This window comes from Spinacia oleracea, chromosome 2, assembly GCF_020520425.1.
Source record: "Spinacia oleracea cultivar Varoflay chromosome 2, BTI_SOV_V1, whole genome shotgun sequence".
NCBI classification, from domain to species: domain Eukaryota; kingdom Viridiplantae; phylum Streptophyta; class Magnoliopsida; order Caryophyllales; family Amaranthaceae; genus Spinacia; species Spinacia oleracea.
The window spans coordinates 65,752,820-65,770,426 of NC_079488.1; positions in this window are offsets into that span (position 1 = coordinate 65,752,820).

Here is a 17,607-nt window from a genome sequence, read left to right on the forward strand (position 1 = left end):
CAAGCATTTGAATTACCATGAACGGGTGCCCTGAGTTCGAAGGAACGATGGGGCGATGCCGTAGAACAATCCTCTTTATTGCAAGCTTACTGCCTTTACTACTTGTTGGCGATTATGACTGTGTCTAGTGGTGAAAGAAGGTCTTTAAGTGAGTTACTTTGCTTTAGGGAGGGTCAAGTCGAGTACTTTAGAGGTCATGGACGCTCGCGCTAGCCCCTATTCAATTGAGGCAAAGCGATCTTTTGAGTATTGGCTAAGTGCCTAGGAGTGTGAGTGCTCCTTCTGGCAAGGATACGTGCCCTTATTATTTTTCGATGTGTGCTCATTTTGGCATCTTGATGACTTGGATTCTTCCTTTGACTTAAATTTTTCTTTCGACTTGGATTGCAAGTAATTAAATTTCAATAAGGGACTCTATTTTATATTCTTGTTATTCTATAGGCTTTAACATTTTTGCAAATTGGTTGGACCGAATCATGGATTGCCTACGTATCCGCCTTAAATAAATTTAATTTGGAATCAGGTCTTGCGTAGTTCTTAGCCAGAAAATGGTTTCTTAGAATGCTGATTTTAAACGAGTACGTTCGAGTGGAATCGTAATGTTTGAAATAGGGTTAAATAAGTGTACGAAAATTTTGGAGCGCGCGTATTTCATACGATCTTTTACCACCCAAGTGTTCGTTATTCTTCCGCATGTATATAGGAAAATATACGAACACTTTTAGGAATTGGGAGTTGAAAAGTGATAAGCAAGAACGGCGCCCATGGCTGGGCGTTATTATTTTTGGCCCCCAGGGCGCGTTGAAAATGTGTTCTGGGCTGCCTTTTTGCGCTGCTCCTTTTCGTTTTGTGCCAAATATTTGCGAATCTTTTTTGTGCGCTAAATACTTCTTTTTTTTTAGACGAACTTTAAAGACGCTTTGCAAAGTTTCTTTTTTATTATTTATATTTTTTTTACGTGAAGCGTAGAATGTGCTTTTCATTTGTCTTTTTTTTTCGTGACTCAAGACGGCTTGAAAGATGGGTTGAATGAGATAGGATAATTTGTATAGGTATTAGTCAAGCATGAGGATTGGAAAGGGTAGAAGATTGTAGATCTTTAGGTAGTTTTTGTGGTATGATTTGGATTGGTTGACTCAATTCTTTTCCTTCGTTTACTTGGGTAAATTTCGCACTTTGGGAGGTACGGGCTAAGTATTTCATGGCTCGCTCTTTTCGCTCTCCCTTTTCTCTTTCTCTTTTTTCTTTTTTTTGCTTGGGATTTCTCCCCCTTTTTATTTTGGCTAAAAGGTAGATGGTTGTGGTCTTTGAGTCACGAGGCGAGACTGAGTGAGCCTCGTTTGGTAGGCCTATAGTGGACCTTTAATTTTAGTAGGCCTAGGGTGGACCTTTAAATTGTCTTACTTTGCAAGCGTATTTAGTCGTTTCTTAAAATGTGCAAATAGCGTAGATTCAAAATGTTGTTTTTACTTTATTGAAATTTAACGAAAGAGTTACATCGAAAATAATTTTTTGCTTCTTTTCAGATTCCAGTTTCCGGGATTTAATTGGAAGTTGTGATTTAGGCTCGAACTTTCATTAATTTTTCTGATTATAACCTGTGTATGAATACAAGGAGGTGGCCTAGACTCAAAATAATGACGTGGCGTAAGCCTATAATACTTGACCAAGCGACTTTCAGACTTAGGCTAATTGGACCATAATTTTCGTTGGTTGACACTTTAGATTTTAACCCTTGGGTGTTCATTTGTCATGCGTCATTTTGCTTAATGTCGGCAAGGTAGTTAGTTGGGGAGATCGAATGTTCATTTTTGCAAGACTAGAATCATTAGTGCGGCTTCCCTCTTAGTGTGTATTGCTTTACCCCAATGGTAGCCTTATGGCATGCCGATTTGGGTATTTTCATGGTTCGTCATGTTGCATTCATGGAAAATCTTTTAGTCCGTACTTAGGAGTACTTCAAGGAGCGAGTGGCTCGAGAGGACTGTAGACACCTACTTTTGTCCCCGTTCCCGCAAGGGAAAGGTTCGATGATGAAAGCATAAAAACTCCACTTGACAACGCATCTCCTATAAAATAAACGAATCTCGATTCCCCATTTCATCTTACCCGAAACCTGCTATTTATGGAAACCTGCTAAAAATAGTAACTGCCGTAAAAGGTAGCTTCTAAAAGTGGCAAATCATAAAAGATAGAAACCTGTCAGAATTAGGTGTTGCACTCCAACATAAATCCTAAATGAGATAGAAAACCGCGAGAATCCTATTCCTAATAGGATTCGGAAATAAGATTTACGTATTAATTAAAATCCTAACGAGCCTAGAGTTCGTAACGGGCCCAGACGCATTCCGTCATGAAATTGATACGCGCTGAAAGACTCGAATTAATCTCGAACTCTACGGATTTTAGGAATCCGAATCTGACTAAACAAAACTGCCCAGATCCTATTTTCAACGCTTGGCTCTGGGCGCCGAAATCTTCGGCGCCCAGGCCTGGGCGCTGAAAGTACCTGGGTACGTCTCTTTTCCTAATTCTTTGCGGATTAGAACTCTGCAATTCTATCTTTTCACGAACTCGTCCCTATAAATAGGCCCCTAGTTTCGACGTGAAACAACACACAACAACACATAATATATTCTGAGTATTGACTCTAAACCCCTTAGCCTGAGCCTCTCGCTGCGAAACTGTTCACGCGTTTTGTTGCAATCGATCCATAAATCGAACAGAACGTATCCTGTCCCATAATTGAGATTCGTTAAACAAAAAGGAGAAATAGCAAAGTCAAAGTGGTTAGTTTTCTGAGAACCGTGACGCACCTCTCAAGGGTGCGTCGTAATGTGTCTCTTTTCGATGATTTAACTGCTTTCCTCGCCCTTTTTATGAACTGTTAAACTAACCTAATCTGATTGTTATATCACGCCTAACAAATATAATATTTTTGGGAAATCGGATTATCATGCTAGGTCCCTTAATGCTATTTAAATCAGATAATCACGATCGAATTAGTCTTATATGTTGCATATTGCTAAAATCAACTCAGATTAGTTTAATAGTTAACGCATGTCCCTTCAATTATTTATGCTGAGCTAGTAAGGATATCCTGCCTCTGGAGTTATCGACGAGCGAATTACTCCTCTCGGTAGTTACAGTCCCCCGAACCCTCAATCTCTACCTTGCGGGTGTATATTGAGAGATTCCCACACCAGGGATCACAAGGGAACCTACGGCCGTCGTGGTCAAACATAATTGCACTCCCTTTATGTCACGATAACCGGGTTTTGTCAGTTTTTCTCATTGTCGTTAAAAACTGAATGGCGACTCTTATATTACTAGTCAATTGGGTGTATACTCACAGGAAATCCAATTACACTTGATTGAATAAAAAGAATCGTCACACCCACGAGGGACAAGGTCACGCATTAGCCTCGCGCTTTTTCGACCCCCTTGGGACGACCTGAAAATCAGCATATTAATGTGAACGGGCAGAACATCATAACGAATCTCGGCTCCCTCGGGAGTTGGGACTAAGGATACCTTTTTTCGCCAATAGGGGGGTGCATACGCCGCGCATGTTTCCAACTCGGTACTTGTGCAGGTAGTACACCTATCCCGAACCCAATCGCTCGCTCATTAGGTCCCTCTCGCCTGCATGCCCCCTTGGCTTGCACTTGCGGGTTGGCCTCTTGAGCGAAATTCGTCTGTTGAAGACACTACCTCGACCGGGGCATGTGTTGGATCTACGATAGAAGCGGTACCAAGCCAGGCGCAAATAAACTACCCATAGAAGCCTATCATAAACTACGTGGCATATTTAATTTTCAAATCCATGTTTGTAATGTAGTTATGTGTAGCGAAATATGTGATTGTGTGTGACAAACTATCCTAGAAAACCAATGACCTTAAAAATTGCCCAAACATTCATAGACTAATTTGCCAAAGAGTTATACCGAAGCACGTGTTCCGCAAACCCGAATGGTCGCCACAAAATAAGCGCCGCTCGGGATGGCCTGTAACGAATCCCACAAACGCTGTTATGCGTAAAGGACGTTATTAGGAAAGCACGCAAATCGAAGTCGCATAAACAGAAAACAGGAAACGAGAACCAGCCAGGGACGCATTTTTCAACGCCCCTGGCTGGGCGCCAAAATTTCTCACGCCCACTGCTGGGCGCTAAAGTTGCTGCTTGGCTTTCTGGTCAGGCGCAGCAGCTTCGGTGCCCAAGCAAAAAGAAAGTACGTAGCACAAAAAATGTTCATCAAAAGAATTGCTACGAGGGCGTAAGAAAAGCAATCGATTTCAAAAGGCGACTCGTGAAAAATTAATAACTCTTTGTGTCGTCGTTAGGCCTCCTACGACGGCAATGCTCGGCACCAAAACCGAACATGCTAACAACTATTAATGTCACACAGGCAAGTGTTTCGAAAATCCAAAGAATGACCAAAATAAAAAAAACCCCCAAGAAGTGTACCGACAGAAGAAAGAGCGAAAAAGTGAAAAACCAATTTAGAGAGTCGAAGTCTAGACTAAGTAATGCTTGAAACTTTGGGAACCTAAACTTTAGCTTATCTTATGCCTAGGACCGGTCCTGCCACTTGGTGCCGATCAGGGAATCAACGGCTAGTGCGTCTCGAAGATACATCACCAACATCAGGTTTAGTAACTCCAAGCTCCGTCCGTCGTCCCTCATTTCAAGGATCTCCGCTTCCCCAACCTCGATTCGCACCTCCAAACATGTCCATCGAAGATTTGCGAGACCAGATGGTCCAAATGACCCAACTAATGGGCCAACTGAAAATGGAAAATGAAGCCTTAGCGGCTGCGCAAGCCAAAAATGACCTCGAAAACGAGAAGAGGATTGAAAAAATGGTCCTACAGCAAACCATGGGGAGCAAATACTTCTCCCTCGAGCCTGAACCTTTTTCTGGCAAATTACCAGAAAAGTTCAGTTCATTTGACTTACCAAAGTTCAAGGCCACGGATAACTCCCGTGATCATCTACTGAGTTTTGTGAATACCATGAACTTGAAAGGCGTGGACAAGTCCATGTACCTACCTGCCTTTCCTTTGTCCTTGGAACCTGTGCCGCTCAAATGGTACTATCACCAGGACCCTAAGCTCTTCCCCACTTGGGAAGACTTTGTCAATGTCTTCATCAAGCAATACTCGTCGAACATGGATTTCTAAGTCACCATGCGCGAGCTGGAAGTTCTCTTCCAAAAGAAAAATGAGGTTTTCACAACCTACTTTGCTAGATGGAGGGACCAGGCGGCCCAGCTAATCAATAGGCCTCCCGAAACAGAATTGGTCCAAAAATTCATTGACAACTTGGACCCGGCTTACAGACAACACCTTAGGTACCTGGGACTCGACACTTTCAAAAGGGTTTATGATGTGGGAATAAAAATCGAGGACGACCTCGCCAAAACAATATAGAGCAAACCTGCATATAAGACCAACACCTATAATCGGGGTACAACATCCCAAGCCCAAGAAGTCCATGCTGTAGAAGAGGCTCCTGCCCGAAAATACCCTGTAAGATGGGTCCGAGACTGAAAGTTTGCCCCACTCGGGTCAACTTTGGTACAAGCCTTTGAAAGACTAACTAATCAAGGAAAGTTGAGACCTATAGGCCCCACCCGTGACCCTCCTGTCAAAAACAAATATTGGGTCGAAGGTACTTACTGCAAATTCCATAAGGGAAATGGGCATGACACTGAAAACTGCTGGAATCTAAAACATACGATCCAGGACATGATAGAGGATGAAGTAATACCTCTCCCTAACGTTGGCGAACCCAACAACAACAAGAGCCCACTCGGCTCTTGTCACATCTCTCTCGACCAACCAGAGAATTTCGACCCCACGGTGTATATTACACCTCAAGGTGCACCACTCGCTGTGGTACCTATGGATCGAATCGAGGGGGAAGTGTGCGGTGTGTGGAACGATGATGCTGAAGATATTTACCTATCTCAAGTCTCGGGCCAGGACCTCTTCACTGAAACTTGGCCCGGGTATGCTCTCATTGACACCACCCCTCAGGAGCCCGAGGTCGACAACCTCACCCGATCCGGAAGGATATACCAACCGGATATTCACCCACCTCCTATGGACGACATCCCGGTTAGGCAAACTCCTGAGAACGGGCGGCACGCCACCGTCGCGGAAGTCATTGAAAATCCTCTCCTGAAACAACTGAAAAGAACCAAGGCTGAGATTAACATCTGGGATCTTATGTGTACTTCAAAGGAACATCGCGAAAAGCTTATTCGCTCACTTGACCTCATCTCAATACCCACATATATCACACCTGACTCATTGGTTAGCCATGTCACGAGAAATGCCGGAGAAAAGGCTATAGTTTTCACTGATAAAGACTTACCCAAAGAGGGGGGTGCTCACAATAAAGCCCTTTACTTAGTGGTTGGATGCAAAGGACAAAACATCCCCCTAGCGCTCGTAGATAATGGTTCGGCGGTTAATGTCTGCCCATTGCGAACCGCCCATTGCTAGGGGCTGGGAAACGATGACTTCCAAACCTCCACGCAAGGGGTACGAGCTTATGATAACTCCCGAAGGCCTGTATTGGGAAAAATCAACCTTACCATACAAACCGGGCCTGTGGCACGCACCACGGAGTTTCAAATAATCGACATCAAGCCCACTTTCAACCTCCTCTTGGGGCGACCTTGGCTCCATGACTTAGGAGGTGTGGCTTCTACCTTGCACCAAATGGTTAAACTTAACCATAACGGGGTAATACTAGAAATCCGCGCCCCTCCTCTCGACGTCAGTTGTACTATGGTTGGAACGGCCGAAACTGCAGATGACCTTTATGGGTTTCAAATGGAAGAAACAATCCAGTTCATTGAAGATTATGATCAAGCATTTCTAGACCCGCATGCATCCCGAGTCATCCCTAGAATGCTGTTAGCTCAAGGTTATTTCCCAGGAACCTCATTGGACATAAGGAAGAAGGAATGCACATTCCATCCTTTTCCCGACAAATCTACTCCCTTTGGCTTAGGTTATGAACCAACGGAGGAAGATATTGCTGACCGCCTATCTAGGCTATGCCTTAGCAAAGCCAAACAAACCACCCTCCTTCCCCCATATCAAAGGACCCTTAACGGGATGTTCGTTCGGGAAGGAGAAGAACACCCATGCTGTGATTTCCCTGAACCCTTCGTTCAGGATGGCTTGCTAAAACCCGGATTTGAAATTTTCCATGACTGCCACACCTTGGATGAGGCACCCCACCTCACCAAGACTAAAACAGCTGAAATATTGGACAACCAGGCTCTATGGATATTGTTTAACGAATCAAGGCCTATGGAGAACGAGACTATGATGACTACCCTAGCTTTACAAGATGAGGGTTTCGATCCAACCTGGTTAATCTCTCCTGCATCAACACTAGAAGAGGTCGAGAACGGATGGGTGAAGACATATCAGTGTGTCAACGCAAAAGGAATAGAATTCAAGATGAGTACCGGTGAAGGACCGAAGTTTTATGAGACTAAACCCCAGGCTTGAGCCATATAGAGCACCATTAGTAAAAAGCGCCTAGTAGTTCTTTAGATTGATAGAAAAAAAAAAATAGTGACTTTAGATGGTCCTAAGGCCCCTTAGAATATGGGTCAGTTTTATTTTAGTGTGTTTTCCTTACTTTCCAAATCAATAAAGGCGTAATATTTCTCCTAAAAATTTTATTCTAACACTAAATAAACACCAAATGTACTTGCAAAAAAAAATAATAAAGAAGCGGCCCACTATAGGCCCAACAAACAAAGCCCACTCGGTTTTGAAATAATGCCATGTGAACCAGTTCCCGAAACCCACAAAATAAACCACACTATCCCATCCTCAAAACCTAAAAAGCCAACCAATGTCATCATAAGAGCCAATCCAACAAAGGCAAATGTTACCAAAAAATAAATTCATAAAACATAGAATCCACCAACAGCTGTTTCACATAGATTCCATCATACCCTCCACAAAGATCTTCATAAGTTCCGCACCCTAATTCCATTTTCAAAACTGTTTTGAGTCACCAATAGAAAAAATTAATCTGGACAAAAATGCGTTTCACGCTAACAGTCAAAAAAGCCACCAAAATAGCCTCAAAATTAACTTTAACTACGAAGCAAAATATCAAGGCACAAAAAACGAAATAGAAATAAACGCAAGAACATGTGAAGCAAAAACGTCAAAATTGACTGCCCAAGTTATTTTCAGCGCCCAGGGTTGGGCGCCGAAATTTCTGACGCCCCAGCCTGGGCGTTGAAACTCTCTGCCTGCCAAAAGTTTTCCTTTTTTCGAAAAGTGCTCGTCATTTTATCCGCACACAACGGAAAAATAACGAACACTTGGGGGGTACAGTACGTATCCAAATAGGTTTACCAACATATTGGTCGAATTTTACGCAACCTATGGAAAACGGCAGATGAAAATAATGGCAAATACTTCACTCATTTGACCGATTAAGTAATATGTTTCCACTTCAGGACATATCTACCGAAATCCGGCATACTAGAACTTAATCTAAAGCTAGAACTACGCGCGACCTGATTCTGACAAGATACGTAGGCAATCCTTACCAATTCGGTCCAAATAATAATAAAAAATTATATTCTTTGTGTAAAACAGTGTTAGACATATAAACAAAATTGAATGGAAACTAAAAATACGCCTTTATTAAAATATAATAAGAAGGAAAACAATGTGCTAGGAATAAAAACAAACACAACTGAAATAAATAGAGGGCACCTACACCCTAGCAAAGAACTACACTACTCTAGTTCTTCCGGATCATCAAATAAAGTCTTGAAGAGAGCAATGTTCGCAGGATCCACCCCCATAGTCTTCTGCGCTGCCCCAATATCAATCTCCATAAGAACTGGCTCCTGGACACTAACTTCCAAAGATGCCAAAGCTTCAGAAACATTCTCAGTTATAGCCCGCTCAGCCTCAAGGGCACAAACAATGGTGGGAGAAGGATTACTATCATCAACTGGACTAGCCACTGTTTCTACAGGCGGCTGAGCCTTCCTAACCCATACATTGTTCCGGCGACGATCTCCGCGAGAGCTTGCATTTATTTTAACAATAGCAGGCCCCTTCATGTTAGGCATCTTTTTACGCCTGACACTGGAACGGGGAAGAACTTCCTTTCGCTTTCGACTAGGACGAGCTTTCACAGTCTTAAAACTATAGGTACGAGGTCTGGCAGAATCAGGACCCTCATACTTAACACGAATACGAGGTATCAAAAGCTCAGCCGGCTCCCCATTACGAGCCTCGGTCCTCACATCCTTGTCATCGGAACTCATCCACAACTTATAGTTTTCAGAAAGACCCACAAACCCATTTGTAGCTACAGCCCAACGCGGGAGACCATCATAATACCTAGCCCACGCTAAGACCCGTGTTTGTGCAAAGGTCGCTACCTTAGGTGGTACCGTATCAGAAAAGGGGATAGTCTGCCTTAAACCATATTGACGCATGACTCGGTAAGGGAAAATATAAATGGGACGAGATAGCCCCAACAAAGAAACATAAACCGATACATCAGACCCCCCTGTCATAGTAGTCAAACCCCACCATGGTACCACCCACTTAATAGAACAAATGCCATAAGTAAAAAGGGAGGTCCATTCGGCCTCGTCCTGGCCTTGGTGCAAGTATTTTCGGTTACCCAACTCTATAGGGCGATAATGTTTAGGATCGGCAGGAGCTTCCAAAAGTCTAAGCCGTTCCGCAAGCCAGATTTGCAAAAACAGGTACGATCGAATCAAAAGAATGAAAAGAAAGAAAAAAAGGTTCATGGGGCGCAGTTTCAACGCCCAGGACCAGGCGCGGAATATTCCAACGCCCAGCCCTGGGCGCTGAAACTCAGCCCCAGGAAAAAAGAAATATATAAAGTGGCGTATGTGTGCGCAAAGAAAAATATATTACCTGCAGTAATAGGGGGCTTCCCTTAAAAATTTTGGATTTAGCATCCTTCTTCAGCTCATCCGCACTCAGCAAAGTCTCAGCAACAACCAACGGCATAATAGAATAGCAACTTTCCATCTGGCTAATCAAGGGGATCAGCCTTATGTCACCGAACTCACCATTATTATTCGACAGCAAATAATGATTCAACAAGCAAAATACAAGGGCTCGAATGTTCAATTTTTGTTCGGTCATATTCTTACTAGGCCTAAAATGATGTTTTACGAGTTTTGCCAAGTTAACCTTATCATCTACAACAAGTTCAGCAAACATGTTATCATCTAGCCCTAGGAAAGCCCTTATGGTTGTTTTACCCTCTTCAATAGTGCCAGGGGTAACAGGAGTAGCATTAGCAGGATAACCAAGGATCGCAGCAAATTCATCAGGCAAAGGACATATTTCATTGCCCCGAAAGGAAAAAACATGATGATCGGAGTCCCAAAAGTTTAGGGCAGCATGCAGAAAATTATAATCAATATTAATTTGTTGTAAGCCTAAAAGTGCCTCTAAGTGGTATTCTTTTAACAAAGCTTTTTCTGTGGGAGTAAGGGCTCGTAGCCAACGCCTAACAGTCCGTTGGAGTGAGAAAGTAGGGGTCGACATGGCAAAAGCAGTAAATAATTAGAGCACAGCAAAAGAGAGAAAGAATTAGAGAGTGGTGGAAAATAAGGACGTACCCAGCCCCTATATATAGCTGAACGCACCCAATAACATCCTGATCCCATTCGGAAACGTGTTTAGAAATCCGAAAATCAAATATTACCAGGAAAGAACTTTCAGTGCCCACCTCTGGGCGCCGAAATTTTTAACGCCTGAGCTTGGGCGCTGAAAATGCAGCCCAAGGTCCAGATTTCACAAAACACGGAATAGGAAAGGACTTAAGACCGTGTTGCTAAAACACGAGGCCCTATTACAAGTAAGATCAAGCCCAAAGCACCTTTAGCTCCCAAATAAGCAAAAAATAATAATAACACTAAAACTTGGTCGAAACTTAGACTCGTCTCAGAAAACGCTCATGTACACTTTTCAAAAAAAGAAGCAAGTTAAATATCATGGTCATTCTTCGAAACACCAAAAATATGTGTCGTCAAGTCATTGGTTTTCCAAATAGAAAATGTATGTCTGTCAAAGGGATAATCCGGGCCAAGCCAAAACCGGATATCGTCTGAAAACTAAAGTCGCACTCCACGGCTTCACTAAAATAGCACACTACTATAGGAAGTCGCTCGCACATACGAGCGTGACCCAAACATGATTACAAGACGCAAAAAAAACAACCGACGAGCCCCAACGCTTGGGGGCTCGCAAAAGTGGACTCCAACAAGGAGCGCCAATCAAAATCACATTCCCAGACTGCGCCACGCACCATAACATGTTTGGATATCTCAAAAAAAATATTGTTAAACAAAAATACACAATGTGGACCCACTTATAGGACACATCTAATCAGGAAATATTACGACCCACCAACAGGTTGTAATCACCAAAAGCTCTTCTACATAGGCAAAATAAGAAATTCAAAATGGGCTCGCCCACCCTCAGCGGGCGGGGTCTGCGTCACTAGCCGCGCAGGTCCTCAGTTTCGAAAAATAAAGTCTTCAAATTTAAAATAGGCTCGCCATCTTCAGCCGGCGGGGTCTGCGGCGCAAACCACGTAGGTCCCTATTTTAAAAAAAAAACAAAATAAAATTTCAAAACAGATTCGTCCACTTCTATCGGACGGGAGGTCCACCCTCAGCGGACAGGCTCGCCATCTTCAGCCGGCGGGGCCTACGTCACAAACCGCGTAGGTCCTTATTTTCAAAAACATCAAAACAGATTCGTCCACTTCTATCGGACGGGGGGTCCACCCTCAGCGGACAGGCTCGCCCACCTTCAGCGAGCGGGGTCTGCGTCACTAACAGCGCAGGTCCTTAGTCGCTGCAGCGATAATTTTATCGGTTTTCCCTTTTCCCGAAAATCAAAGGATCGGTTTTCCCTTTTTCCGAAAATTAAAGGATTGGTTTTCCCTTTTTCCAAAAATTAAAGGATTGGTTTTTCGTTTTTTCCAAAAAAGAGCGATGTGCTGGATTTTCCTTCGTTTTACGTCCTATAAAAACAAGGGGGTTTTCTCGTTTAGCTAGCCCTGAAAATGAGAATCTTTAAAAACGTTTTACCTCGTGATTGGGCTTGGCCAGACCCAATTACACTTTACAGCTTTAATTTCGAAAACATTTGTAGCTACTCCCAATGACAAAGTGAGGGAGTTTCTACGCATCTTTAGATCCTTCCAATGACAAAGTGAGGAAGTTTCTATACTATCAGTTGACAAATCCCAATGACGCGTGAGGGATATGTCGACACTTCAAGTGATAACCCTTAAGTCAAATGTTATCACTCGGGGGCTAACTGTAGACACCTACTTTTGTCCCCGTTCCCGCAAGGAAAAGGTTCGATGATGAAAGCATAAAAACTCCACTTGACAACGCATCTCCTATAAAATAAACGAATCTCGATTCCCCATTTCATCTTACCCGAAACCTGCTATTTATGGAAACCTGCTAAAAATAGTAACTGCCGTAAAAGGTAGCTTCTAAAAGTGTCAAATCATAAAAGATAGAAACCTGTCAGAATTAGGTGTTGCACTCCAACATAAATACTAAATGAGATAGAAAACCGCGAGAATCCTATTCCTAATAGGATTCGGAAATACGAGTTACGTATTAATTAAAATCCTAACGAGCCTAGAGTTCGTAACGGGCCCAGACGCATTCCGTCATGAAATTGATACGCGCTAAAAGACTCGAATTAATCTTGAACTCTACGGATTTTAGGAATCCGAATCTGACTAAACAAAACTGCCCAGATCCTATTTTCAACGCCTGGCTCTGGGCGCCGAAATCTTCGGCGCCCAAGCCTGGGCGCTGAAAGTACCTGGGTACGTCTCTTTTCCTAATTCTTTGCGGATTAGAACTCTACAATTCTATCTTTTCACGAACTCGTCCCTATAAATAGGCCCCTAGTTTCGACGTGAAACAACACACAACAACACATAATATATTCTGAGTATTGACTCTAAACCCCTTAGCCTGAGCCTCTCGCTGCGAAACTGTTCACGCGTTCTGTCGCAATCGATCCATAAATCGAACAGAACGTATCCTGTCCCATAATTGAGATTCGTTAAATAAAATGGAGAAATAGCAAAGTCAAAGTGGTTAGTTTTCTGAGAACCGTGACGCACCTCTCAAGGGTGCGTCGTAATGTGTCCCTTTTCGATGATTTAACTGCTTTCCTCGCCCTTTTTATGAACTGTTAAACTAACCTAATTTGATTGTTATATCACGCCTAACAAATATAATATTTTTGGGAAATCGGATTATCATGCTAGGTCCATTAATGCTATTTAAATCAGATAATCACGGTCGAATTAGTATTATATGTTGCATATTGCTAAAATCAACTCAGATTAGTTTAATAGTTAACGCATGTCCCTTCAATTATTTATGCTGAGCTAGTAAGGATATCCTGCCTCTGGAGTTATCGACGAGCGAATTACTCCTCTCGGTAGTTACAGTCCCCCGAACCCTCAATCTCTACCTTGCGGGTGTATATTGAGAGATTCCCACACCAGGGATCACAAGGGAACCTACGGCCGTCGTGGTCAAACATAATTGCACTCCCTTTATGTCACGATAACCGGGTTTTATCAGTTTTTCTCATTGTCGTTAAAAACTGAATGGCGACTCCTATATTACTAGTCAATTGGGTGTATACTCACAGGAAATCCAATTACACTTGATTGAATAAAAAGAATCGTCACACCCACGAGGGACAAGGTCACGCATTAGCCTCGCGCTTTTTCGACCCCCTCACAAGGACTATGATAGTCGTGACCCAATGTGATCATAAGCCTTGAGGTCATTAATTTTTCTTTTTTTTTTGCCAATGGTATTGACACCTTAGGCTCACTTTGGGGGTTGCGCGACTATGGAGGAATGATTCTCTGAATGTGACTGTTTCCATTTTGCAAATACTTGAATTACATAACATATTCTTTTTATTGGTGAGAGAGATTATTGAGGCCGTAGATTCTTAGCAAGGGATGACAATTACATATGGGTGCTTATTGATTTCTTTTAAATGTTAGGAAGGGAGACTCAATATGGTTTAACCTTTTAACTTGCAGAATGACACCAAGCATTAGGACCGATTCTATGTATAAGACAACTAAGACTTAGGATTTAGATTGTACTTTGGCATAGCCTAATCTAGACTCGGATTTATTTATTTTTTATTCGAACATCATTTTTCCTTGAAAACTTTATTCGAACATCATTTTTTTACTTTGCCCATGTGACATTCAAGGTCATTTAATCAGCGTGCTCGGTTTAGTGCCGAACATAGTCGTCATAGGAGGCCTAGTGACGACACAATGAGTTGTTTAGTTTATAAGTCGTGTTCCGAAGTCGAGTGTCTTTTTTCCAATACGTCCTTGCAACAGATTTGTCGCTCATTATTCTTTTTTTTTATGCGCGGGCACCAAAGCTGCTGGGCCTGACCAGTAGGCCAGGCAGCAACTTCGGCGCCCAGGCTGGGCGTGGAAAATGATTGGCGCCCAGCCAGGGGCGTTGAAAATGCGTCCCTGACTGGTACTCGTATTCTGTTCACGTATCCTTTTTTTCGTATATACGACTTGATTTTGCGTGTTTGCCTAATAACGTCCTTTACGCGCTGTGCGGCGTTGTGGGATCCGTTACAGGCTGTCCTGGGCGTCGCTTATTTTCGTGGGATCGCCCGGGGCTGCGGAACACGTATTTTGGTAGAACTCTTTGGCCAATTGGTGTTTATGAATATTTGGGAAATTTTTAGGGTTGTTGGTTTTCTAGTATTATTTGTCATACACAATCACATAATTCGCTACACATAACTAACATTACAACATGAAGCAAAATAATATATCACGTAGTTTATGATAGGCTTCTATGGGTAATATTTGCGCCGGCTTGGTACCTCTTCTATCGTCGATCCAACACATGCCCCGGTCGGGGTAGTGCATTCACGAGCGAATTTCGTCCCAATAGGCCAATCACGATGTAACCAAGGGGGCATGCACCAATGAGAGGGACCTAATGGGCGAGCGATTGGGTTTGGGATAGGTGTACTACTAGCGAAAGTGCCGAGTGGACAACATTCGAAGCGTATGCACCCCCGGGTGGCGATGGGTATCCTTATTCCCAACTCCCGAGATGAAACATGCCAAGGGAGCCAAGATTCGTTATGCGGTTCTGTCCGTTCACATTAATATGTTGATTTTTAGGTCGTCCCAACTTGATAGGGAAATAAACGCGGGGTAGGATCGTTTCACCCTTCGGCTATTTTGATTACCTACAAGCACGAATATTTCATTAACATCCCCAGTGGAGTCGCCACTGTGAGGGGGTCGAAAAAGCACGAGGCTAATGCGTGACCTCGTCCCTCGTGGGAGTGACGTTGTCAGATCAAGTGTAATTGGATTTCCTGTGAGTTTACACCCAATCGACTAGTAATATAGGAGTCGCCATTCAGTTTTTAACGACAATGAGAAAAACTGACAAAACCAGGTTATCGTGACAAAAAGGGAGTCAATTATGTTCGACCACGACGGCCATAGGTTCCCTTGTGATCCCTGGTGTGGGAATCGCTCAACGTACACCCGCAGGGCAGAGATAGAGAGTTCGGGGGACTGTAACTACCGAGAGGAGTGCTCATCGATAATACTCCAGAGGCAGATTATCCTTACTAGCTCAGCATAAATAATTGAAGGGACATGCGTTAAACTATTCAACTATTCTGAATTGATTTTAGCAATATGCAACACATAACACTAAATCGATCGTGATTATCTTATTTAGATTGATTTAAGGTACCTAGCATGATAATTCAATTGTCCAAGGTATTGTCTTATTAGGCGTGATAGATCAATCAAGTTAATAGTTTGAAAATTTTATAAAAGGGTGATAAAAGCGATTAAATCATATGAGGGACACATTACAACGCACCCTTGAGAGGTGCGTTATGGTTCTCAGAAAACTAACCACTTGGCTTTGCTATTTCTCCTTTTATTTAACGAAACTCGGGTTTCTAAGCAATGTTCCAGTATTTAGGCTTAATTCATCAAGCTACAAGGGGCAGGATGCGTTCTGTTCGACTTTTGGGTCGATTGCGACAGAACGCCGGATCAATTTTGCAGCGTGAGGCTTAGGCTTAAGGCTAGAGTCAATACTCAGGTTATGGAATTGTGTGTCGTTTTCACATCGGTTTTAGGCTGTATTTATAGGAAAAGGGTGTGTGGAAAGATAGATTTTAAGATACGAATCCAAAAATAATCCGGAGATAAAACGGCCCCAGGCATGTTTAGCGCCCGGGGCTGGGCGCCGAAGATTTCGGCGCCCAGATCCAGGCGTTGAAAATGGGATCTGGGCCGAGTTCTTTGTCAGATTTGGACTCTTAGAATACGGAGCTTTTGAGATTTATCCGAGTCTTTTAGTGCGTATTAACTTATGACGGAATGCGTCTGGGCCCGTTACGAACTCTAGGTTCGTTAGGAATTTAATTAATACGTAACTCTTACTTTCGAATTATACCAGGAATGCAAATTCTATCTCTTTTAGGATTTATGTTGGAGTGCAACACCTAATTCTGACAGGTTTCTATCTTTTATTACTTTGCCACTTTTAACAACTACCTCTTACGGCGGTTACTATTCTTAGCAGGTTTCTATAAATAGCAGTTTTGGCTGAAATGAAAGGGTGATTGAGATTCGTTATTTTATAGGAGATGCGTTGCCAAGTGGAGATTTATGTTCTCATCATCGAACCTTCCCTTTTGAGAATGGGGACAAAAGTAGGTGTCTACACAAGTAAGGGTTGATTGGATGGGGAGTAGCTAAAACTCCAAGGAAGCCGCTCAAAAACACCCTGATTGGTAGAGGCCAGGAGTCAACACCCTAAACTTTCCGAAGTAACGGGACGACGACTAGCAATATCCAACCCATCCGAAGTAGCGTGCACATTAGTCTACGAAGGTCAGTGCACAAAAGAGTAGGAGAGTCAAGCCGCATTTAAGGGTCCCTAGGCGAGATAGAAGAAGATATCCACCCCATACCCCGAAGGTGCTCCCAAGGATTCCTTCATACGTGGAAGCCTCGGGAAGAAGAGGAATTCATGAGAGGTTGGGGAGGAAAGTGATGACAACAAAGTCATCTACATTTGTCCCTTGGTTGGTGGAAGAGAGCATCCCCAAAGTTAGGTTGGTCGCCCACCTGACTTATGCTAGACTCACCTTGATTAGAAGGACCACGTGACTACCTATGAGGGACATATGTACCTTTTCTCTTACTTTGTGGCAACATAGTTCAAGTAATTTCCGAACACTCTCACTGGATTAGCATTAACATGGTTCAGCAACCAAGCACCCGGATCCATCTTTAACTTCGACGAATTGGCAATAAAGTTCAAGGCCCAGTTTTCAGTAACAATAGAGGAGAGAAAACCACACCGAACTCACATTATTCGGCCTTCGGGATTATATGACAAGGTTCCACAAAGAGACTACGCTAATCATAAAAGCTGCAACCCGATGTAGCCATCTTCG